The sequence below is a fragment of the Microcebus murinus genome, chromosome 4 (assembly GCF_040939455.1).
Source record: "Microcebus murinus isolate Inina chromosome 4, M.murinus_Inina_mat1.0, whole genome shotgun sequence".
In the NCBI taxonomy this organism is placed as follows: domain Eukaryota; kingdom Metazoa; phylum Chordata; class Mammalia; order Primates; family Cheirogaleidae; genus Microcebus; species Microcebus murinus.
The window spans coordinates 76,735,279-76,759,522 of NC_134107.1; the positions used below are offsets into that span (position 1 = coordinate 76,735,279).

Below are 24,244 nucleotides of genomic sequence, written 5' to 3' on the forward strand. Positions count from 1 at the left end.
GTTCCTTTAGTAAGCCGTTTTGATATTTCTTAAATCTCTGAGTTGAAAAACCCCTTTCTAATGTTGGATCTGAGTACCTCTATCTAACAGAAAGGGATTTTTTTTTTTTCTTATTTTAGCTTCTCTGGAGTGAAACTTGACATAAGAAGACCTCAAAGCCTCAAAATAGCTCAGCAAGAAATGGGATACATGCCTAGTGACCCAGAGTCACCTTACACTCCTCCCAGGTAGAGGAGAAAGGGCAGTCAGCTGCTAAGCTCAACCCTCTGCCCCACTTCCAACAGAGGTCATGCCCATTACCATTGCTTGCCCTGGCAGCCCAGGCAGAAATCTTGCCCAAAGTTTAGAGCAAGAACTTGGCATCAAGAGGAGGTGCTTGGCTCACCAGGTAGCTTGATATGACCTTGAATCCCATGTTACAAATCCAATTGCTGCCGCCTCACCTTTAACATACAAAAAGGAAAATTCCTTACTTAAATGTCTATTTTCCCAAATCTTCCTGGTAGCATGTAGGCGTGTTTTGAGCTGATATATTAATATTACAAATGACCCCAAATTGGGTGAGTAGCATTTTATTCAACAAAAAGAAAATAAAAATCGTTGCCTTCATTAGAAAGGCTGTCACACTTTATTTCCTACATAATGACTCACCGCCTTTGCTGAAGTGAATACTTTTCCATCTGCAAATTCTTGACAGTCACCTATGTGTCACCTTTGTATGCTTACAAGTCTACCCGTTTTGAAAACTTCTTATCATTTCCAGCTTCTTACTGCTCCTCCTCCCCACTGAAATATCTTCACTTCTTCTTCCTCCCCCCCCCCCAAATTTTTACCTGTCAGAAGTCTAAATACTTATTTTCCTTTCTTAGAGTGCTGTTTTTCAGAGAGTTGGATTCTTGGGAGATAATGATATGACTCAAAGAAATAAGTGCATAGTTTTTCCTTCTCTGGTGCCAGTTAAGGGAATTGGTGCTTTAGGACTTTGCTAAGCTCTTTGAAAATGACAGGGCTAGTTGGATTCCAGCGGCTCACCCTTCCGCAGGCTGAGCATGTCTGGGCAATGGCTGCATGATTTGGATGCAGTCATCACTGACGAGGCAGAGTTGGCGCAGCCAGGGAGCACTCGTTGCTCTTTTTAAACTCCACGGCACCAGGGATGAAGTCACCTTTCTTCTTTTAAAACTGAACAGGTTTGCCCAGAGAGTCCCCTGTCACTTCTGTTAGAACTTAGTGTTTTTTCCACTGCTGGCCACCAGGACCTTCTCTCAGGTAAGGATACTCTTATTTAGTGGATTTCACTCCAGGGAAGCTTGATTTGAGGGGGACTTTGGACGGCATCTCTGGGTAGAGCTGGAGTTAGATCAAGAGATACTCGATCGGGTTGGGAAGATGGCTGGTTCCACGGCAGCGGGTCCTCATCTGGTTGGGTGGCCGACCCCTGGCTGGACAAACTCAGCTCTGAGCTGCAGTGGTGGGCATGGTAATCTAATCCGGGCTTGGTGTTAGGTGCCTATTCTAACAGTTGCGTAACAAGCACATTGGTGAAGCAGCTATAAATGGCATCCGATGGGCTAGGGCCATCCGTACCTCCTTTGCCTTCCTAACTTACTGGCTTTGTGTTCTGGTAGACTCTCTGAAGAGTCAAATCTTGTAACAGTTGGAGTGCAGAAAAGCAGCTCTCTGGAGAGCTTTGATTTGCTTTTTAGCTCGCTTGACTGCCTCCCTTCTTCCTCAGGAGTGTGGCAGGAGACAAAGGGGCCCAGGTCCCTGTCCTGACATGCAGCTACTTTGTGTAAACAGTGGCTGTGCTGCCTGCTGCTGCGTGTGGGGCAGAAGTGTACAAACACACCTTAGTGCCTGCCCATATGAGCTCTTCCAAGAAAATGTGCATGAGATTTTTTTTTTTTTTTTTTGGTGCAGGCAGACCCTGTGAATCCAGAGACCACTGAAATCTCCCTGCAACATTTTCTATGAGTTATATGAGTCCCTGTCACTGATTGAATCATACAGCTCTTATTAGCTTTGGAAGGCTCAATAAAGACATCTTGGTTATGACAGATGTGCCTACAGGATGATAAATGGCTTTTGGGGAGAGAGTTGAACCACTGTCAAGTGAAAACATTGAGAATTGCAGAGCCTTTTATTTCTTGACACAGAACCTGGCCACATATAGTATTTGGCTCAATCACCTATATATAACCTATTAAGGGAGCAAAGAATGTCATTTAGATAAGAGATGTTTGTTTTGTTTTAAGTGCAATTGCATACTGGCTACCAGTGCCTGGTTACACATTTGCCTCAAACTATGTCCAGAATTCATCCTCACCTGGAACCTGCTCCCCCTTCTGTGTCCTGTAGCTCAGTGAAAAGTACCTGGTCCATGACAAGTTTCTGGATTTCACCCTTGACCCTTCCTCTTCCTCACATTTTCTCATCTAGTTTGGCAACACACCCAGCAATTTCAAACTCTGTATTATTGCTCCAATTCATTCCAGTTCTCCTACATGCATGGACATTGTCTTAGTCTAAACCCTCATCATCTTCTTCCAGAAACACTGAAACCTTCCATCTGGGTTTCCTCTCTCCAGTCTTACCTTCCCAACAGCAGCCAGAATAGAATGGTGGTGCTAAAATAATTGATCAGCACTCACACTGTACAGTCAATCACCAGTCTGCTGATTCTGTCTTCTTAATATCCCTGCACATCTTTCTCATCTCACTACTACTTGGTCCAGCCTACCAACACTCTTTGCCTGAGTTATTGCAAAAGCATCTTAGCTGGTCTCCCTGATCCCAGGCTCACGTGTCTCCTAGTAGAAGATGTTTTAAGCTTATTGTTTTCTCAAGCTTTTAAAGGACATTTTTACCAGACCAGAACTTGAAACCATTATTACCCTATTTGGGGTTCAGAAGCATTAGCATTTTTGTGACTCTTATAGATACTTCATGAAGGGCGGCCAGAATGGGGGAGGATGGGAGATGTAGATTGTGGTGGGAAGACCGCCTGAAGAATGCAGAAAGCTCAGACCTTAGAACCACTTAGGCCTTCATTTGAATCCCAGCTCCTCCATTTCCTAGTGTGACCTTGACCAAATGGCTAAGCCTTCCTGAGACTTATTTTCTTCAACTATGAAATGGAAATGGTACCTACTTCACTAGGTAAATAGAAGAGTTAAATGAGAACATTTATTGAAGGCTCTAAAACATAGCAATTAAGAATCTTTAGTTCCTCTTCTTCTTTCCTCCCCTTTTAAGGCTTATAATCTCTAGCCTTCACATATCTTGTAAGAATTCATGTGTATGTGTGTATAATTATCTGTATTTGGCACGGTAAGAAAGAGGAGTGGTAAAGAAATACACGAGAGCTCTTTAAGGAACATGCAGTTTACTTAGGGTGATAAAGCCAAACTAAATAGCTTAAAAACATCTATAAAACAAGCCATCTGTGATTGTAATGTGTACAGTACCAATCAAGTACATAACTAGGAGGGGTCTGAGTAAACAGGTCTGTGAATACCTGCAGGCAGAATGTAAATATATGTGTATCAAGTGGTTTTAGATTTAGGCTCCTTGGAGATTTAAAATCATTGTTCTCTCTGATGTTGAAGTAAAACTTCCCAGAGGCTTTATACTTTTAGAGTAACTTAAGGACATACAGATTAGTGTTTAAAATAACTTTACTTATTCACTTATCAATGATTTATTGAGTGCCCACTCTGTGCTGGGTCCTATACTATACAATTGGCAGATTAATGCAAATTCTCTACCTCTTAAATCTGGACTAGCTTTAGGGACTTGCCTGACCAATAGAACAAGAAGCAGAGAACATTTTTGGACAATCACGGCTAGGTTCTAAGAAGGTTTGCAGCTTACTCCTGGGTTTCTTGGCCCACTCACTCTGAGGGAAGCCAACCACCCTGTAAAGTCATGTGCTGCTTAACTGGCTGTCTAGGGAAACAAAAAGAACCCTTATTTGTAGTGTTTGCCAATTATCATGATGTAATACTCCCACCATGGGATTTCAAGCTACCAAAATGACAGCACTGAACACAGAGCTGGGAAGAGATACACAGGGTCAGCTCTTACAAAATGGTACAAGCTGGCCCCAGCCCATGATTGCCAATTACTCTGAGACCACCAGACTGTGACAAAGTCCAAGCCAGCCAGATGGAGAAGCTACACGGATTGCAGCCCACCCAGCCCTCTGATGTTCTACTCATTCAAACTTAGGCTCCAGTAATGCAAGGAAAGAGACCTTCAGATGACTCCATAACCAGCTACTATCTGACTACAAGTGTATGAGAGACCCAGAGGAGGTCTCTCAGGTTAGCTCAGCTCAGGCCAATCTGTGGGTAACAGATAATAACAATTTGTATCATCTAAGTTTGGGGTGGTTTTTATGTAGCATTAGAAGACAAGAGCAAAATGGTAAAATTGCTTACTCAGAGGTCAGCCTACATCAAGCCCCTGAGGTAGTGTCAGGAGTCATCTATCCAGAGAGTTCTTTGTCCTTGCATATTCTCTGGCCATATACCACTAAAGAAGCAAATGTTTAGGACCAAGAAAAAGACTCAATTATTTTGAGTCTAGTTTTTCCATTATAACAAGTTTTTCCATTATAGCAAGATCAGTGAAAAAAGTCTCTTACACACACACACACACACACACACACACACACACACACACACACACACCTCATGATCTGTCTTCATCACCTGTCTACCTAACTCTCTTCTCACAAGTTCTGCTGAAGATCCACCTTGCCTGCTCTCCTGGCCCTGCCCCATCCTCCACATGGAAGTTGTTAGGGGCAGCGGGTAGAGCAGAGAAAATATCCAATCAAGGGAACTGCCCAGAGCCCTGAGACCCAGTGGAAGGCAGCTGGGACTCTGAGAAAAGAACAGCAAAAAGGAGGATTTATTCTAAAACAGGTTTTAGGGAGGACGCATGGACTTGTGGTTAAAAGTGTGAATTCTGAAGTCAGATGGGCTGGATTCCAATCTGGGCTCTGCCATTTTCTAGTTGCCTGATCTTGGAAAGTATCTAGATATCCCTCCTCAGTTTCCTTATCTTTAAAATCTGGATGATAATGCCATCTCACAAAGCTCTTGTGATGATTAAACGAGATGACATTTGTAGAGTGTTAGCACAGTGCCTAATACATACGTGTTATCTGAATGAACCACAGCAAACAGCACCGGTAGTGACAGTGTTGGCATAGTACGGGTGGTACTCTTGTGACAAGTCCCAAAGCCACAGGCTCCTTGGCAAACTCAGAGCTTCAGTTGGTCATTCATACTACAGGAGCCCAAGATAAGCATTCAATAAATACTTACATCCAACTGAATATCTATATTGGTTCTTTTAATAATTTTTTTTTAATTTTTAAAAACATTTTTCTTTTTGAACAAATTGACCTTGGGCATATATTCTGAGTATCTATTCTACTGCCCAATTTTTTCTCTTATTGCGCCCAAATGCATTTCCAAAGGCTTAAAAAGCATAACTGTGCATCCTGTCCCCTGTCTCTTAGAGAAAAATTGTCTTCAATGAAACTGGTCCCTGGTGCCAAAAAAGTTGGGGACTGCTGAATAGTTGAGTAGTTCAGCGCTCAATACATTATAACTATCATTATTTTTATGGTTCTATTTAAGGAAAAATTGAACTTAGGTGACCTTTGCAGGGATTCCAAGCCCAGGGTGCTCCAAAAATTTTAGGTTTGCCAGTTTACAGATTCTACCACTTTGGTAGGATGGTCAGGGTGAAAGATAAAATCACTCTTGAGAGCAAAATGTGAATGTTAAATTCTCTTGCTTTATTTATACCTTGTGAATAAGAAGTTTTAATCTATGTAACTTCAGTTTATGAATTGACATTTGGCAGACCAATCTCATTAAATTTATGGATGGTCTAATTGTGGATTATTTAAACAAAGAATCATGCAAACATTCTGACTGCTAAAGAATAACTGCTTTTTGTATTTTTAAAAAATATTATTATGTCCGGAAGCCGGCAGCTACCTCAGCCCTCAGACCAGTGCTTGAGACAGGGCAGTGGTGGACGCGCTGGGTTGCGTTTCCCCCAGTCTGGGCCTTGCATGTCTGTAACGGTGGGAAAGGAAAATGGCCTTGCTGTGCTACAACCGGGGCTGCGGTCAGCGCTTCGATCCCGAGACCAATTCCGAAGATGCTTGCACATACCACCCAGGTGTTCCAGTCTTGCATGATGCATTAAAGGGTTGGTCTTGCTGTAAGAGAAGAACAACTGATTTTACTGATTTCTTAAGCATTGTAGGCTGTACAAAAGGTAGACATAACAGTGAGAAGCCACCTAAGGCAGTCAAACCTGAAGTCAAGACTTCTGAGAAGAAAGAACTATCTGAATTGAAACCTAAATTTCAGGAGCACCTCATTCAAGCCCCCAAACCGGTAGAAGCAATAAAAAGGCCCAGCCCAGATGAACCAATGACAAATTTGGAATTAAAAATATCTGCCTCCCTAAAATAAGCACTTGATAAACTTAAACTGTCATCAGGGAAGAAGATAAGAAAGAGGAAGATAATGACGAAATTAAGATTGGGACCTCATGTAAAAATGGAGGGTGTTCAAAGACATATCAGCATCTACAGAGTCTAGAAGAAGTCTGTATATATCATTCTGGAGTACCTATTTTCCATGAGGGGATGAAATACTGGAGCTGTTGTAGAAGAAAAACTTCAGATTTTAATACATTCTTAGCCCAAGAGGGTTGTACAACAGGGAAACACATGTTGACTAAAAAGGATGCTGGGAAAAAAGTTGTTCCATGTAGGCATGACTGGCATCAGACTGGAGGTGAAGTCACCATTTCAGTATATGCTAAAAATTCACTTCCAGAACTTAGTCTAGTAGAAGCAAATAGTACATTGTTAAATGTGCACATTGTATTTGAAAGAGAGAAGGAATTTCATCAAAATGTGAAATTATAGGGTGTGATTGATGTAAAGAGAAGTTATGTAACAAGACTGCAACGAAGATTGAGATTACCACGAGAAAAGCTGAACCTATGCAATGGGCAAGCCTTGAACTGCCTGCAAACAAAAAGCAGGAAAAACAAAAAGAAGATATAACAGATTGAGTGGGAAAGAGAGGGGGGAAGCTTTTAGCTATTTCAACATTCTTAATGTGTGATGAAGTGGTGGCTTGCTGCTATAATCTTGTTTTGTTCTTGTGTTGTTGCTAAATCTGGCATTTCAGGGTCAAGATGAGGTTTTTAAAAACCAAAGTCGGTTTATTTTTTTGTGCTTCCTATCTTCCTTTTGAGTTATGTAAGATTGATTATTCATATCTCCTCACTGATAGAACCATGGTTTGTCCTGTACTTGAGGAAGCTGGAAAATAGCTCATAAACATATTGCAGAATTTCTTAGTATAATACTATATTAAGCAGAGAAATATTAAGAACCATTTTTTTGGGGGGCGGAGCAAGATGGCGGACGAATAACACCGCCAGACAGAGGGTCTCTGCAGAAAAGACCGATTCTAGCAGAAACTAGAGGAAAGAAGCAAGAAGACGAGCATACAGCGGACAAGGGCCGGAAGGAGGGGTACCTGAGACCCCGGGAGACTCCACGGGAGGAGGCTGCGGAGGAGAACTGGAGGCTGAGACCACCGGAGCAGCCCGGAGACCAGCGGCAAGGGTAGGTGGATTCGCTGTTTCCCCTCCCCTACATTCGGGACTGCTGGTGGGCTCCCCAGCGGGTGGAGAGACCTGCGGACACCAGCCCAGAGACTGCCGCCGCCTGCCAACGGTGAGCCTGTAGCAGACGTGGCACCAGGTTCCCAACTTCCTCCGGGCACCTCCGTGTGCACGGAGAGCCGCGCGGCAGGCGCCATATTGCCTCCTCCCCCCCTCCGCCGACCCTACCCGCGGCTGCCCAGAGAGACAATACAGCCACCAGCCGGAGGCACCTCCAGGGAACGGGACCTTCCCGTTTGGGACCCCGCCCGCCCTCCCAGGTGCTGCTGGCACCGTGTTCCCAGGAAAACGGTGCCGACTCAGAGGCTGAGAGACATAGACCCAGCTTGGGCTCCCTGTGGGTGAATTAGGACCGGAAATCCTCTCCCTGGTGGGAATACAGTTTGAACTCTGGGACCCAGAGGTCGGACCTGCAGACCAGATCCCCTGCACCGAGGGCTAGCATTGCCCGGGGCACAGAAGGATTATACGTGAACAGCCTACTGAGGTCTGTGTGCCTCCAGGGGCGGATCGGTGTCCTAGAGGGCAACCCTCCTCCCAGGAGGAGGCCGTGCGCCCAACCCAGGTGGCGTTCCTGTGCAGGGAACCTCCCCGCCGGCACCACAGTCCGGGGAGGCCTGGTGGCTTGTGGTCTGGCCTGCTGGCAGAGGCCCAGGAGTAGCTGCGGAGTTGGGGAGGGTGGAAAGAAGCGAGGCCTGCTGCAGACTGTGGGTCTCAGACAGCCCCACCCCCACACCCAGACTTTCTGGCTGAGCGGGACCATTCCAGCCCCGCCCTGACAGCTTTCCCTGAAAGCAGAGAACAGAACTTTGACCCCTGCTAACGGCCTGAGGGCAGGCTTACCCAACCCAGCTCCGCCCAGAACGAGAGCTGATAACAGGACTCAAAATCAACACCATAGCCTGTTCCTCCAAGCAAACGCCACCTACTGACAGGGACGGCATCTTGCACAGCCTTTCCACGGCACCCACTGACTCAATATACAGGGAGTGGTCCAATTTCACCCACAGGCACCACCTAACGCCTCAGAAACTAAACAAGGTGTGTGAATACCCAAACAATAACCTAAGGAAAGAAACAACAACTGAGCGACATGGGAAGAAATCAGCGAAAGAACTCAGGAAATATGAAGAACCAAACGGAAAACACACCCCCAAAGAAGAGCACCAGCCCCCTAGAAACGGACACCGACCAAAATCAGGCAACCAATATGACAGAAGAGGAATTTCGTATGTGGAACATAAGAACACTCACCCAGCTGCAACAACAACTCAACAACCAACACCAAGAAACCACAAAAAGTCTCCAGGATATGAGAAAAGAAATAGACACATTGAAGAAAAGTGTAACCGAACTCCTGGAAATGAAGAATCAATTCAAGGAACTACAAAATACAGTGGAAAGTCTCAAGAACAGGGTAGATGAAGCAGAAGAAAGAATCTCAGAGCTTGAAGATAACACCCTCCAATTAAATAAATCAGTCACAGAAATAGAGCAGAGAAACAAGAGAAAAGAGCAAAGTCTACAAGAGCTGTGGGATTATGTGAAAAAACCTAACGTGAGGGTCATAGGTTTAGCCGAAGGGGAGGAAGACAACACTCAAGGGCTGGACAAGCTTTTTGAAGATATAATAGAGGAAAATTTCCCAGGCCTTGCTCAAAATCTCGATATACAAGTTCAAGAAGCCCAGAGGACCCCTGGGAGATTCAACGCAAACAGGAAGACGTCACGTCATGCAGTCATCAGACTGACCAAAGTATCAACTAAAGAGGCCCTTCTAAGAGCTGTAAGACAAAAGAAGCAAGTGACATACAAGGGAAAGCCAATTCGAATAACATCAGACTTCTCTAATGAGACTTTACAAGCAAGGAGAGACTGGGGCCCCATTCTCACTCTTTTGAAACAAAACAATGCCCAGCCTAGAATATTATTCCCTGCAAAACTAAGCTTCATATATGAAGGAGAAATAAAAACATTCTCAGACAAGCAAAGGCTCAGAGAATTCACCAAGACAAGACCAGCCCTACAAGAAGTACTTAAAACAGCGTTATGCACGGAACATCATAATAATAACCCACGAATATAAAAACAACCAAAACCCAAAGATATTAAAGGCCAGATATTACAATGGCTCAAGACAGAAATCATAGCAACAACATCCAACCCAACAGAATGATCAGTAATCTACCCTACCTATCAGTTCTCTCAATAAATGTGAATGGCTTAAACTCTCCACTCAAGAGACATAGGCTGGCTGAATGGATAAGAAAATACAGGCCAAGTATATGCTGTCTTCAGGAAACACATCTAACCTGCAAGGATGCACATAGACTAAAAATAAAAGGGTGGAGATCAATATTCCAAGCAAATAGAAGCCAAAAGAAGGCTGGTGTGGCAGTTCTAATTTCAGACGATTTAGTTTTTAAACCAACAAAAGTAGTAAAAGACAAAGAGGGTCATTATATAATGGTGAAGGGCACAGTCCAACAAGAAGAGATAACAATTTTAAATATATATGCACCCAACTTAGGTGCACCCAGATTCATAAAGCAAACCTTACTGGAGCTAAGCAAATGGATTAATACCAACTCCATAATCGCCGGAGATTTCAACACCCCACTGACGGCACGAGACAGATCCTCCAAACAGAAAATTAATAAAGAAATAATGGACTTAAAACTCTAGAACAATTGGGTCTGACAGACATCTACAGAACATTCTACCCAAAATCCACTGAATATACGTTCTTCTCATCAGCTCACGGGACATTCTCTAAGATTGACCATATCCTAGGACACAAAGAAAATCTCAAGAAATTTAAAAAAATAGAAATCATACCATGTACCTTCTCAGATCACAGTGGAATAAAACTAGAAATCAACCCTAACAGAAACTCACATTTCTACACAAAAACGTGGAAATTAAACAACCTCCTACTAAATGATTACTTCGTAAATGAAGAAATCAAGACGGAAATAAAAAAGTTCTATGAAGAAAACAACAATGGAGAGACAAGTTATCAACTCCTCTGGGACACAGCTAAAGCAGTTCTGAGAGGAAAGTTTATCTCCATAAATGCCTATAACCAAAAGGCAAGAAGATCACAAATAGACAATCTAATGAAACGACTCAAAGAGCTGGAAAAAGAAGAACAGACCAACCCCAAACCCAGCAGAAGAAGTGAAATCAACAAGATCAAATCAGAACTAAACGAAATTGAAAACAGGAAAGCTATTCAGGAGATTAATAAAACAAAAAGTTGGTTCTTTGAAAAAATAAACAAGATTGACACGCCGTTGGCTAAGCTAACGAAAAGCAGAAAAGAGAAATCTCTAATAAGCTCCATCAGGAATAAAAAAGGAGATATCACAACTGATCCCAAAGAGATACAAGATACAATTTATGAATACTACAAAAATCTTTATGCACACAAACTGGAAAATGTGGAGGAAATGGACAAATTTCTAGAAACACACAGCCTCCCTAGGCTCAACCAGGAAGAAATAGATTCCCTGAACAGACCAATCTCAACAGCTGAAATAGAAACAGCAATTAAAAATCTCCCTAAAAAGAAAAGTCCCGGTCCAGATGGCTTCACACCTGAATTTTACCATACTTACAAAGAAGAACTAGTACCTATCTTGCAGAAACTATTCCACAACATCGAGAAGAACGGAAACCTCCCCGACACCTTTTATGAAGCGAATATTACTCTGATACCAAAACCAGGAAAGGATGCAACAAAAAAAGAAAACTACAGACCAATATCCCTAATGAATATAGATGCAAAAATTTTCAACAAAATCTTAGCTAACCGAATCCAGACACTTATCAAAAAAATAATCCACCACGACCAAGTGGGCTTCATCCCAGGGATGCAGGGATGGTTCAACATACGTAAATCTATAAATGCAATTCACCACATCAACAGAAGCAAAAACAAAGACCACATGATCCTTTCAATAGATGCAGAAAAAGCTTTTGACAAAATTCAACACCCTTTCATGATACGAACACTTAAGAAAATAGGCATAGAAGGGACATACCTAAAAATGATACAAGCCATATATGACAGACCCATAGCCAACATCATACTGAATGGGGAAAGATTGAAATCATTCCCACTTAGAACTGGAACCAGACAAGGCTGCCCACTATCTCCACTTCTGTTCAACATAGTGCTGGAAGTCTTGGCTACAGCAATCAGACAGGAAAATGGAATCAAAGGTATCCAAATAGGGGCAGAAGAGATCAAACTTTCACTGTTTGCTGATGATATGATATTGTATCTAGAAAACCCCAAGGATTCAACCAAGAAACTCCTGGAACTGATCAATGAATTTAGTAAAGTCTCAGGATACAAAATTAATACACAGAAATCAGAGGCATTCATATACGCCAACAACAATCTAATTGAGAACCAAATCAAAGACTCAATTCCCTTCACAATAGCAACAAAGAAATTAAAGTACCTAGGAATATATTTAACCAAAGAGGTAAAAGACCTCTACAGGGAGAACTATGAAACACTGAGGAAGGAAATAGCAGAAGATGTAAACAGATGGAAATCCATACCATGCTCGTGGATCGGCAGACTCAATATCATCAAAATGTCTATACTACCCAAACTGATCTACAGATTCAATGCAATACCTATTAAAATCCCATCAGCATTCTTCACAGATATAGAAAAAATAATTTTACGCTTCGTATGGAACCAAAGAAGACCCCGAATATCAAGAGCAATTCTAGGCAACAAAAACAAAATGGGAGGCATTAATATGCCAGATATCAAACTATACTACAAAGCTGTAGTAATTAAAACAATATGGTATTGGCACAAAAACAGGAATATTGACCAGTGGAACAGATGTGAGAATCCTGATATAAAACCATCCTCATATAGCCATCTCATCTTTGACAAAGCAGACAAAAACATACGCTGGGGAAAAGAATCCCTCTTCAATAAATGGTGCTGGGAAAACTGGATAGCCACCTGTAGAAGGCTAAAACAGGACCCACACCTTTCACCTCTCACAAAAACCAACTCACGCTGGATAACAGACTTAAACCTAAGATATGAAACTATTAGAACTCTAGAGGAAAAAGTTGGAAACACTCTCCTAGACATCGGCCTGGGCAAAGAGTTTATGAAGAAGTCCCCAAAGGCAATCACAGCAGCAACAAAAATAAATAAATGGGACATGATCAAACTACAAAGCTTCTGCACAGCCAAAGAAATAGTCATGAAAGTAAACAGACAACCTACAGAATGGGAGAAAATTTTTGCATCCTATGCATCCGATAAGGGACTGATAACTAGAATATACTTAGAACTCACGAAAATTAGGAAGAAAAAATCAAATAACCCCATTAAAAAGTGGGCAAAGGACTTGAACAGAAATTTTTCTAAAGAAGACAGAAGAATGGCCAACAAACATATGAAGAAATGCTCAACATCTCTAATCATCAGGGAAATGCAAATCAAAACCACAATGAGATATCACTTAACCCCAGTGAGAATGGCCTTTATCAAAAAATCTCCAAACAATAAATGCTGGCGTGGTTGCGGAGAGAGAGGAACACTCCTACACTGCTGGTGGGACTGCAAACTAGTTCAACCTCTGTGGAAAGCAATATGGAGATACCTTAAAGCGATCCAAGTGAATCTACCATTTGATCCAGCAATCCCATTGCTGGGCATCTACCCAAATGATCCAGTGACACTCTACAAAAAAGACACCTGCACTCGAATGTTTATAGCAGCACAATTCATAATTGCAAGGCTGTGGAAACAGCCCAAGTGCCCATCAATCAAAGAATGGATTAATAAAATGTGGTATATGTACACCATGGAGTACTATTCAGCTCTAAGAAACAATGGTGATATAGCACACCTTATATTTTCCTGGTTAGAGCTGGAACCCATACTACTAAGTGAAGTATCCCAAGAATGGAAAAACAAGCACCAGATATATTCTCCAACAAACTGGTATTAACTGAGTAGCACCTAAGTAGACACATAGGTGCTACAGTAATAGAGTATTGGGCAGGTGGGAGGGGGGAGGGGGGCGGGTATATACATACATAGTGAGTGAGATGTGCACCATCTGGGGGATGGTCATGAAGGAGACTCAGACTTTTGGGGGGAGGGGGGGAAATGGGCATTTATTGAAACCTTAAAATCTGTACCCCCATAATATGCCAAAAAAAAAAAAAAAATTGGTATTAACTGAGCAGCACCTAAGTGGACACATAGGTACTACAGTAATAGGGTATTGGGCACGTGGGAGGGGGGCGGGGGGTGGGTATATATATATAATGAGTGAGATGTGCACCATCTGGGGGATGGTCCTGCTGGAGACTCAGACTTGTGGGGGGAGGGGGGGAAATGGGCATTTATTGAAACCTTAAAATCTGTACCCCCATAATATGCTGAAATAAAAAAAAAATAGAAAAAAAAAAAAAAATAATCACAAAAAAAAAAAAAAAAAAATCTCCAAACAATAAATGCTGGCATGGTTGCGGAGAGAGAGGAACACTCCTACACTGCTGGTGGGACTGCAAACTAGTTCAACCTCTGTGGAAAGCAATATGGAGATACCTTAAAGCGATACAAGTGAATCTACCATTTGATCCAGCAATCCCATTGCTGGGCATCTACCCAAATGATCCAGTGACACTCTACAAAAAAGACACCTGCACTCGAATGTTTATAGCAGCACAATTCATAATTGCAAGGCTGTGGAAACAGCCCAAGTGCCCATCAATCAAAGAATGGATTAATAAAATGTGGTATATGTACACCATGGAGGACTATTCAGCTCTAAGAAACAATGGTGATATAGCACACCTTATATTTTCCTGGTTAGAGCTGGAACCCATACTACTAAGTGAAGTATCCCAAGAATGGAAAAACAAGCACCAGATATATTCTCCAGCAAACTGGTATTAACTGAGTAGCACCTAAGTGGACACATAGGTGCTACAGTAATAGGGTATTGGGCAGGTGGGAGGGGGGAGGGGGGCGGGTATATACATACAAAGTGAGTGAGATGTGCACCATCTGTGGGATGGTCATGATGGAGACTCAGACTTTTGGGGGGAGGGGGGGAAATGGGCATTTATTGAAACCTTAAAATCTGTACCCCCATAATATACCAAAATAAAAAAAAAAAAAAAAAAAGAACCAATTTTTTCACATCTCTATTATCCCATAATTAGTAAAGCAAGATGGAATGTCAAATTTTTAATCAGTTTTTTCATGGATTTGTGTTCCCATAATACTTGAAAATAAGGAAGAGAAGAAGCTCTGTATTGTTTTTTTCCATGTGGCATGATTACTTTTTTTAGGAGGATTAATTCTAAGGTAGTATATAGTAAGTAAAGGGAAATGTACGGATTGATTAACAAATGAGAATTTGTTTACAACGAATTGAATTTAAAAATTACATCAAAACTTGAATTACTTGCCAAGTATTATGATTTAAGAGTATAGGAAACATAAATACAAGTACAGGGGCATCAATTTGGTTAAAAGTCACCATTTTATAAGAGTAAGCAATAATGTTAAAAATCTTTTCTGATTATTTAAATGTCTTTGTATGGTATATGACTAAATTGTACCTGATTTACAGATTAAATCCTCTTAAAAATGTTTAGATCCATATAAAAAGAAATTATATATATCTCAGCTCCCTGATGGAAAGCTATATCTATAAAATTATAGACTTAAAGGTTTGTGGAAATACATTAGGGGATGAAAAAACTAAATATACAAACTTTATGACAGCTGTCTACTACATGTTAAATAAAACAGCTTAATTCTTTTGGATTTTTTTTCATTAAGGTTTTCATGAAGAGCTTCACAATTTTAGTGATACAATGTTGATTATATATTGTATTTTATTTATTAAATACAAGTAACATAGAATTAGATTGTTTATGCTAATTGGACTTATCCTTTGATAAGTTACTTTTTGAGGCAGTGTAGAACTCAAAAAAAATTAAGACATGTTATGAAGGCCAGACTCTGACAGAACTTAATAACTTTGGGAATTAATTAGGCTTATATAAATTAAAAATGAAAAGGGCGGTTTATTTCTCAAACCCCCTGATGATTGATGATGATTTCTCAAACCCCTTTTCTTTTTCTTGGTATTAATGGCATTCTCGTAAAGAAAAATTTGCAGAAGTGCTAGTTAATAAAGTGTATATATCATTCTACTACCCTTAGCAAATGACAGATGTAGTTATATAATTATTAAAAGGTTAAGCTCTATTATAAATAAAGACAAAATCTGGCAACCAGACTTTCATGACATTAAAATGCCATTACAAATTTTTGGCAGCAAAAATTGTACCCAAATAGAATGCATAAATGTCTAGTACTTCAAGATGTATTTTTAAAAGTTATCTTTTATGATTTAGGAACCTGGGTTCATTTTAGAGACAAAGTCTTGTTTATTTGGGGAGGGCAGAAGGTTGATATGTTGATTAAAGGTAATGATTAATATATCTTTTTTAATGCTTCCTTCTTGAGGCTGTTTTCCCTTAAACAATATCTTAATCTGTTATATGTAATTGAACTATTATTTAAAGCAAGTGGATTATTGTAACCTCAGATTCAGTTACAAAGCACTGATTTCTTTTTTATATACAGCTTGCGTATTTAGTTTGGTTACATTAGTAACCATCTTATTTTGTTTTTTATCCCTAAGAGTCTTTGAATTTGTTGTCCAGGTAAAAATCTGAATGATATTTATCTTAGATTTATCCATAAAGGGACACAGTTATAGTTAGGTAGAATATGTTTTACTATTAATTTGTCAAAAAGTTAATAAAAATATTTAATTTTATTGAATCATTTCTCTAGAAAGATGCTTTGTCTTTCTTAACATTCAGAGAACTTACTGTAGCAAACCAGTCACAGCTAGGTGTATCATGAACTTGGTAACTAAACTCAACATGAGAAACCTAAAATGCTATTTTCTTGCCTACCACATTTACTTGTTTGAAGGAAGTCATTTCCTAAGAAGTTGAGCTTTCTTTTTAACATCTTATTTTGAGATAAATTTTAGATTTACAGAAGAGTTGTACAGACAGTTTTACAACAATTCTTGTATCCTATATTAATGTTTTCCTTATGTTAAAATTTTACATTACCATAAAACATTTACAAAACTAAGAAATTAGCCTTCGTACATACTGTTAAATGAAGTAGAACATTTAGTTTTTAACTGTCTATTTTTAGTGGAACTCTTGAGGGTTAGGTCTTGAGACCACCCCTACTTTTTTGGTAATAATTTGAGCTAGTAATTTATAAACAATCAAAAATATGAATTGGAATCAACAAATGTTTACAGGTAACTTTTGGTATAACCATATACTGGCAAAGGACTATAATTATTTTACTTTATTATTAATTTATATTATGCCAGGGATTTTAATTCTTACTAAGTGTAACTTTTTTGATTTTCTTTAGAAAATTCTTCAACTATCAAAGAGTAAAAAAAAGTCTTAATTCTTACAGATACTCTAAGGGGACTTTGAGTTATTGCCTCCCAATCCCATTTTTAAGAAATCAGTCATTCCTTAGCCTAAAAATCATGTCATGCATGTACCTGCAATAAGTAAACTTTTTAAAAACTAATTTATGAGGGCTGGTGTCTGTTTTAGGTCATTTGGGTATGTACTCATTTTTTTTTTTTTAACAAACAAATAATTTTAAGTTACCTATTTGAACATTAACAAGTTATTTTTTGTTGATGTTGTTTTTTTGTAAATTATTTAGACCTGGCATTCATATTTGTTATTTGCTTTGTTCTCTTTTGCCAATATCATAATTTCATATCCTTGGTTCTGAAATGCAGGATAAGTCCAGCTTTTTTTTAGGTTTTGTTGATAGGATTTTTGTTTCATTTCTTTTGTTTTGTAAGTGGGAGGTTGTTTTTGTTTTTGATCTGTCCTTTACTGCTTCCCTACTGTCCAGGTATCAAATTTATCTAGTAGTGTTGCATGGCTTGTCTTTGTTAGTTAATTGTAGATGCCTATGGTTTTATGCATGTAGCATTATCTCTAAATACCAAACTCACAATTTTTTCTTCTACATAGTTATTGTTTGCTTCTAAGTTTTTATAAAATTCTTAGTTTTGAAAAAAAGTGTTTCTAAAGACTGAAATGCTCATTGATGTGACTTCTTAGTTTTCTAGTTTAGTAGGCCATCTTTAATGTCCATTGAAATGAAATAAAACTTCCAGTAGTAACATTTAAAAAATATATATTATTATGAAATACTTATAGATTCATGAGTCTGTAAATGCCCACTTCACCCAGACTTTCCCAGTGCTAACACTTTACATACCTATAGTACAATATCAAAACCACATAATTGACATTGGTACATCTACAGACCTTATTTAGATTTTATCAGCTATACATGTACTCATTTGTGCGTGTGTGTAATTGTATGCAATTTTTATCATATTGGTTTGATATAACTACCACCACAGTGGTTAGTGTCATTTAACTACCACAACAATCAAGATTTAAAGCTATATCATCACCACAAGGCTTCTTTGTATACCTCTTTGTAGCCACACTCTCTATCCCTAATTCCTTGAAACAATTAATCTGTTGTCCATCTATATAATTTTATTTCAAGAGTGTTATATAAATGGAATCATGCAGTATGTAACCTTATGATGTCGGCTTTTTCTACTCAGCATAATAATCTTGAAATCTATCAATGTTCTTGCATTTATCAATAGTTGGTTCCTTTTTGTTACTGAGTAGCACTGTGTAGATAGATGTACCACAATGTGCTTAACCATTCGTCCATTCATCCATTGGAGGACATCTGGGTAGTTTCTAGTTTTGGGCTATTACAAAGAAAGATAATATGAACATATGTGTACAATTTTCTGCATGAACATACATTTTCATTTGTCTGGGATAAATGTGTGAGAGTGCAATTTCTGGGTTTTATGGTAAGTTTTTATTTTTAAAAGAAACCGCCAAACTATTTTCCAGAGTGATGGTAACATTTTATATTACCACCAGCAGTGTATGGGTAATGAAGTTTCTCTACATCCTTGCCAGCATTTGGTGTTATTACTATTTTTTATTTCATTAATTCTGATAGTGCTGTGGTCCCAAACCCCTGGGCCAGGACCAGTACCGGTCTGCGGCCTATTAGGACTGTCTAGCAGGAGGTGAGTAGTGGGCAAGTGAGAGAAAGTGAAGCTTCATCTGCATTTACAGCTGCTCCCCATTGCTTGCATCACCGCCTGACATCCTTCTCCTCCCAACCCCCCCATCCCCCTTCCATGGAAAATGTGTCTTCTGTGAAACCAGTCCCTGGTGCCAAAAATGTTAGGGACTGCTGTGATAATAGGTAGTGATATCTCATCGTGGTTTAATTTTCATTTGCCTAATGGCTAATGGTGTTGAACATTTTTTCATTTTGTCATCTGTATATCCTTTTCAGTGACATACCTAGTCATGTCTTTTGCCTATTTTCTAATTGGATTTTTTTTATTGTTGAGCGTTGTGAGTTCTTTATGTATTTCAGATACAAGTCCTTTATCAGATATATAGTTTACAAATATTTTCTCTACTCTGTAAATTTTCATTTCATTCTCTTTCACAGACCAAAAGTGTTTACTTTTGATAAAATCCAATTTATCAATTTTTCCTATTATGGACTTTGCCTTTAGTACAAGTGTAAGAACTTTTTGCTTGGCCCAAGCTCCTAAAGATTTTCTCCTGTATTTTTTCAAAAAGATTTATAATTTTACACTTTACATTTAAGTCTTTAATCTAATTTGAGTTAATTTCTGTATGATGTGTCAGGTTTAAGGCAAAATTAATTTTTTTTTTTGCCTATGTATGTCCAATTGCTTTATCATTATTTGTTTAAAAGTCTATCCCTCTTTTATTGAATTGGTTTTGCATCTTTATCAAAAATCAACTGAGTATATTTGTGTGATTCTATCTCTGGGTTCTCCATTTTATTCCATTCTCTTCCCCATTCTCTTGATGTGTCTAGTCTTCTGACAATATCACATTGTCTTAATTACTATATAGTAAGTTACATAATAAGCTATACACCAAGTAGAGCATTCCTCTCACTTTAGGGTTCTTTTTCAAAATTGTTTTGGCTGTCCTTGGGCCTTTTACTTTCCATATAAATTTTAGAATGAGCTGTCTGTGTCTACAAAAGCCTTGCTGGGATTTTGACAGGAATCCTGTTAAACATGTAATTTAATTTGAGGAGCAGTGACATTCTTACTGTGCTGAGTCTTTCAATCCTTGAATATGGAAAACTTCTACAATTATTTAGTTCTCCCTTGGTTTCTTTCATCAAAATTTTGTAATTTTCAACATATAGATTCTGTACTTAATTTGTTAAATTTATACCTAAGAATTTCATTTTCTTCAGAGCAACTGAAGTGGTACTGTATTATTAAATTTTGGTTTCTACAATTGTTATTATATAGAAATATAATTAATTATTATGTGTTAATATTAAACCCTGCAATCATGCTTAATTCATTTATTAGTTCTGGGTGATGGTGGTTTTTTTTGTTTTGTTTTGTTTTTAATTCCTTGGAATTCTCTGCATAGACCACTATGTCATCTTCAAATACATCATTTCTCTCCGGCTATTTTTAAGATTTTTCTTTGGTTTTAGTTTTTAGAAGTCTTGGATTTCTTTGAGTTGATCTTATTTAGGTTCACTTGGCTCCTTAAATCTGTAGGATTATGCATTTCACCAAACTTGGGAAGTTTTCAGCCATTTTTAAAAAAATATTTTTTCAGCCCACAGTCTTTTTTCTGTTCTTCTGAGACTCTGATGATACAAATGTTGTATTTTGTCTTTATTCTACAGAGCCACTGAAGCTCTGTTAAATATTTTCAGTCTATTTTTAACTTGTTGTGCAAGTAAATATTCTATTGATCTGTTCTTAAGTTCACTGATTCTATCTTCTGTCATCTCCATTCTACTATTAAGCCTATCTGATGCGTTTTTTGTTGGTTATTGTCTACTTAAATTCTATTTTTTGTATTAGCTTCTTTTTTTATAACTTGTATTTCTTTTCTGGATTGTAGATTTTTTTCATTTGTTTCAGGAAAATTGTTTGTTTAAACATTTTCATGATGGCTGCTTAAAATCCTTTTCAGATAATTCCAACACACGATTCACCTCTAAGTTGACATCAGTTGACTGTATTTTCTCATTCAAGTTGTGTTTTTCCTGGTTCTTGGTATGACGAGTGATTTCTACTTGTGCCCTGGACATTTTGGATATTATTTTAGTAGACTCTTGATCCTATATAAATCTTTCATCTTTAGTAGGTAGTCACCAAAAGTCACCAAAGTTGGGCTTAACATGTAGGTCCTAGTCTACTTTTGTGAGCTATAGTTCCAATGACAATTTGTTTTCAGAGTTCTTGTAATGCTAATATGATCTACCTTGTTCTTCTTGTGCTGTTTGGGTTCCTGCTCTATTACAGGAAGGCTGCTAAGTAGGTGTGGGGTGGGGGATGGTTCTCTACCCAGGTCTGCTTATGCTGGATTGGCCCACCTATTGTTTTGGATACGGGACAGGAACTTTACTGATGCTAAAGCAAATGGACCCCACCACTATTCTGAGTATTGGATGGGAATTTTGCTGATGCTGACACTGAAGAGGGTAGGGCTCGCCAAGACTTGTGGGGTGGGGAATGATTTAGTCTGCTGTATTGTCATCACTGTTGCATGCAGATCAGTCTCTTGTTTCTACCATGGCCTTATGTGGGGATCAAGGGATTATCTTCCCACTAAGACTCTTCTGGGCTCACTCTTTCCCTGCCTTTGGCTAGAGAGAGTAGGCTTTTTTTGTTTTTTAATTCTATGCCTGTTGTTAGTTTTTTGATTATAGGCCTTTCCGGTGCCTAGTATCATATATCTCATATATCATATATGGGACATAAAAAAAAAAAAAACCTAAAGAACTTACCATGGTGTCTCAAGTCCTGAGGTTCCTAGCCAGTCAGCCTTCTTCCTTCCATATTTCAGAGTCCTTTTATGATTGTCTGTTGAGTTATTGCAAGAGTATTTAGTTATTTTTAGAAGAGTGGAGAAGGAAGAAGTGAGTCTATAACAGCTTGTCCCATAATAAACTTTTAAAATTAAAAAATATGGGCCGGGCGCGGTGGCTCACGCCTGTAATCCTAGCACTCTGGGAGGCCGAGGCGGGCGGATTGCTCGAGGTCAGGAGTTCGAAACCAGCCTGAGGAAGAGCAAGACCCCATCTCTACTATAAATAGAAAGAAATTAATTGGCCAACTTATATATATAGAAAAAATTAGCCGGGCATAGTGGCGCATGCCTGTAGTCCCAGCTACTCGGGAGGCTGAGGCAGGAGGATTGCTTGAGCCCAGGAGTTTGAGGTTGCTGTGAGCTAGGCTGATGCCACAGCACTCACTCTAGCCTGGGCAACAAAGCGAGACTCTGTCTCAAAAAAACATATATATGAATAGTTGGGCAGTTTCTGGCAGGAAAAGCAATGTTGGACAAAAAAAATCTAGCCACACTAGATATTAACACATGTCACAAAATATAATAATTAAAATACTGGTACAACACTAGAGAGATCAATAGAAAAAAATAAAGAGTCTAGAAATAGACCCAACAGAAATGGCAATTTAACTTTTTAATCTCCAGGTATTGGGAGAAATGACTGACATTTGGAAAGTAAAAATAAAACTGGACTCCTATATTCAGATGAATTCCAGGTATGTAGAAACATGTTAAATATTAAACAATAAAAACAATTTTAAATTGGTAAATTATTTAATAATCTTAAAGTAGGAAAGACTCTTTAAGCATGGCACCAAACCCAAAAGCAATACAGAAAAAGGTTGATACATTTAATTATATAAAATATTAAAACATATGTCATGAAAATAATATAAATGAAATCAAAATATAGTGATAAATAGAAAATGTCAGAGAGGCAGGAAGTTGGCCAAGAAACATCTCCAGCCAGAGCATCTCAGCAAGAAGGAAAGATTTCAGATGAAAGCAAAGAAAGGAAACAGGCAGACAAACATAGATCAGATGAGGGTTGGGAGGAAGTGTGTCTGAACCTACAGGAGACTCCGTGGGAAGAGGTTAGCAGAGCAAAACTGAAAGGAGAAAGGCATTGGCAGGGTCTAAACCCTGAGAGGCTTGGAGACCAATGAAAAGGGTAGGTGGAGTGGTTAAATTTTCCCTGCCTCACATCTCAGACTGCTGGTGGGCTCCTGAGCTGCTGGAGACACCTGTCAACACCACCCCAGAGATGGCTGCCGCCAGGGAGTGGTGAGCCTGTTGTGGACAGAGCACCCAGCTCCCAGCTCCCTCAGGACTCATCCTGCCCCACAGATGCCAGCCGATTGGCAGGTACCATATTGCTTTATTCTCCCCTTCCCCCATGCTACCCATGGCTGCTGAGAGAGACAATATAGCCACTACCTGGAGGCGTTCCTATATGCCAACAACAATCAAACTGAGAACCAAATCAAAGACTTAATACCCTTCACAATAGAAACAAAGAAAATAAAATACCTAGGAATATATTTAACTAAGGAGGTGAAAGACCTCTACAGGGAGAACTACTAAACACTGAGGAAGAAAATAGCAGACGACATAACAGGTGGAAAACCATACCATGCTCAATGAGTCGGCAGAATCGACATTGTTAAAATATCTAAACACCCAAAGTAATCTACAGATTCAATGCAATCCCTATTAAAATACCAACATTATTTTTCACAGATCTAGAAAAAATAATTCTGTGCTTTGTAGGGAACCAGAGAAGACCCTGGATAGCAAAAGCAATCTTAAGCAAAAAAAAAACAAATTGGGGAGCATCAATTTACCAGACTTCAAGCTATACTACAAGGCTATAGTAACTAAAACAGCTTGGGGCTGGCATAAGAACAGAGACATAGACCAATGGAACAGAACTGAGAACCCAGATATAAAACCCTCCTCATATAACCATCTAATCTTTGACAAAGCAGAAAAAAGCATACACTGGGGAAAAGAATCCTTATTCAATAAATGGTGCTGGGAAAAATTGGATAGCCACAGGTAGAAGACTGAAACAGGATCTGCACCTGTCACCGCTCACAAAACAGACTTAAACCTAAGGCATGAAACTATAAGAATTCTAAAAGAAAATGTTGGAAAAACTCTTATAGACATTGGCCTAGGCAAAGAATTTATGAAGAAGACCCCAAAGGCAATCATAACAACAACAAAAATAAATAAATGGGACCTGATCAAATTAAAAAGCTTCTGCATGGCCAAGGAAACTATCACAGGAGAAAACAGACAATTACAGAATGGGAGAAAATATTTGCAAGCCACACATCTGATAAAGGGCTGATAATTATAATTTATAAAGAACTCACAAAAAACAGCAAGAAAAAAAATCAAACAACCCTATCAAAAAGTGGGCAAAGGCCATGAACAG

The 24,244-nt window shown here is 39.1% G+C and overlaps 1 protein-coding gene and 1 pseudogene across 2 annotated transcripts in view; both read left to right on the forward strand.

Moving 5' to 3' along the window:
* The first annotated feature begins 1,106 nt into the window (after positions 1-1,106).
* The window catches only part of AMOTL1 (angiomotin like 1), a 171,462-nt gene continuing 148,324 nt past the window's right edge, over positions 1,107-24,244 (forward strand). For both annotated transcript variants that reach the window (XM_076002448.1, XM_076002449.1), the window contains exon 1: positions 1,107-1,269. The gene's annotated coding sequence lies outside the window, so the exon portion shown is untranslated. The remainder of the gene's footprint in view (positions 1,270-24,244) is intronic.
* LOC105857357 (cysteine and histidine-rich domain-containing protein 1 pseudogene) lies at positions 5,606-7,769 on the forward strand (annotated as a pseudogene).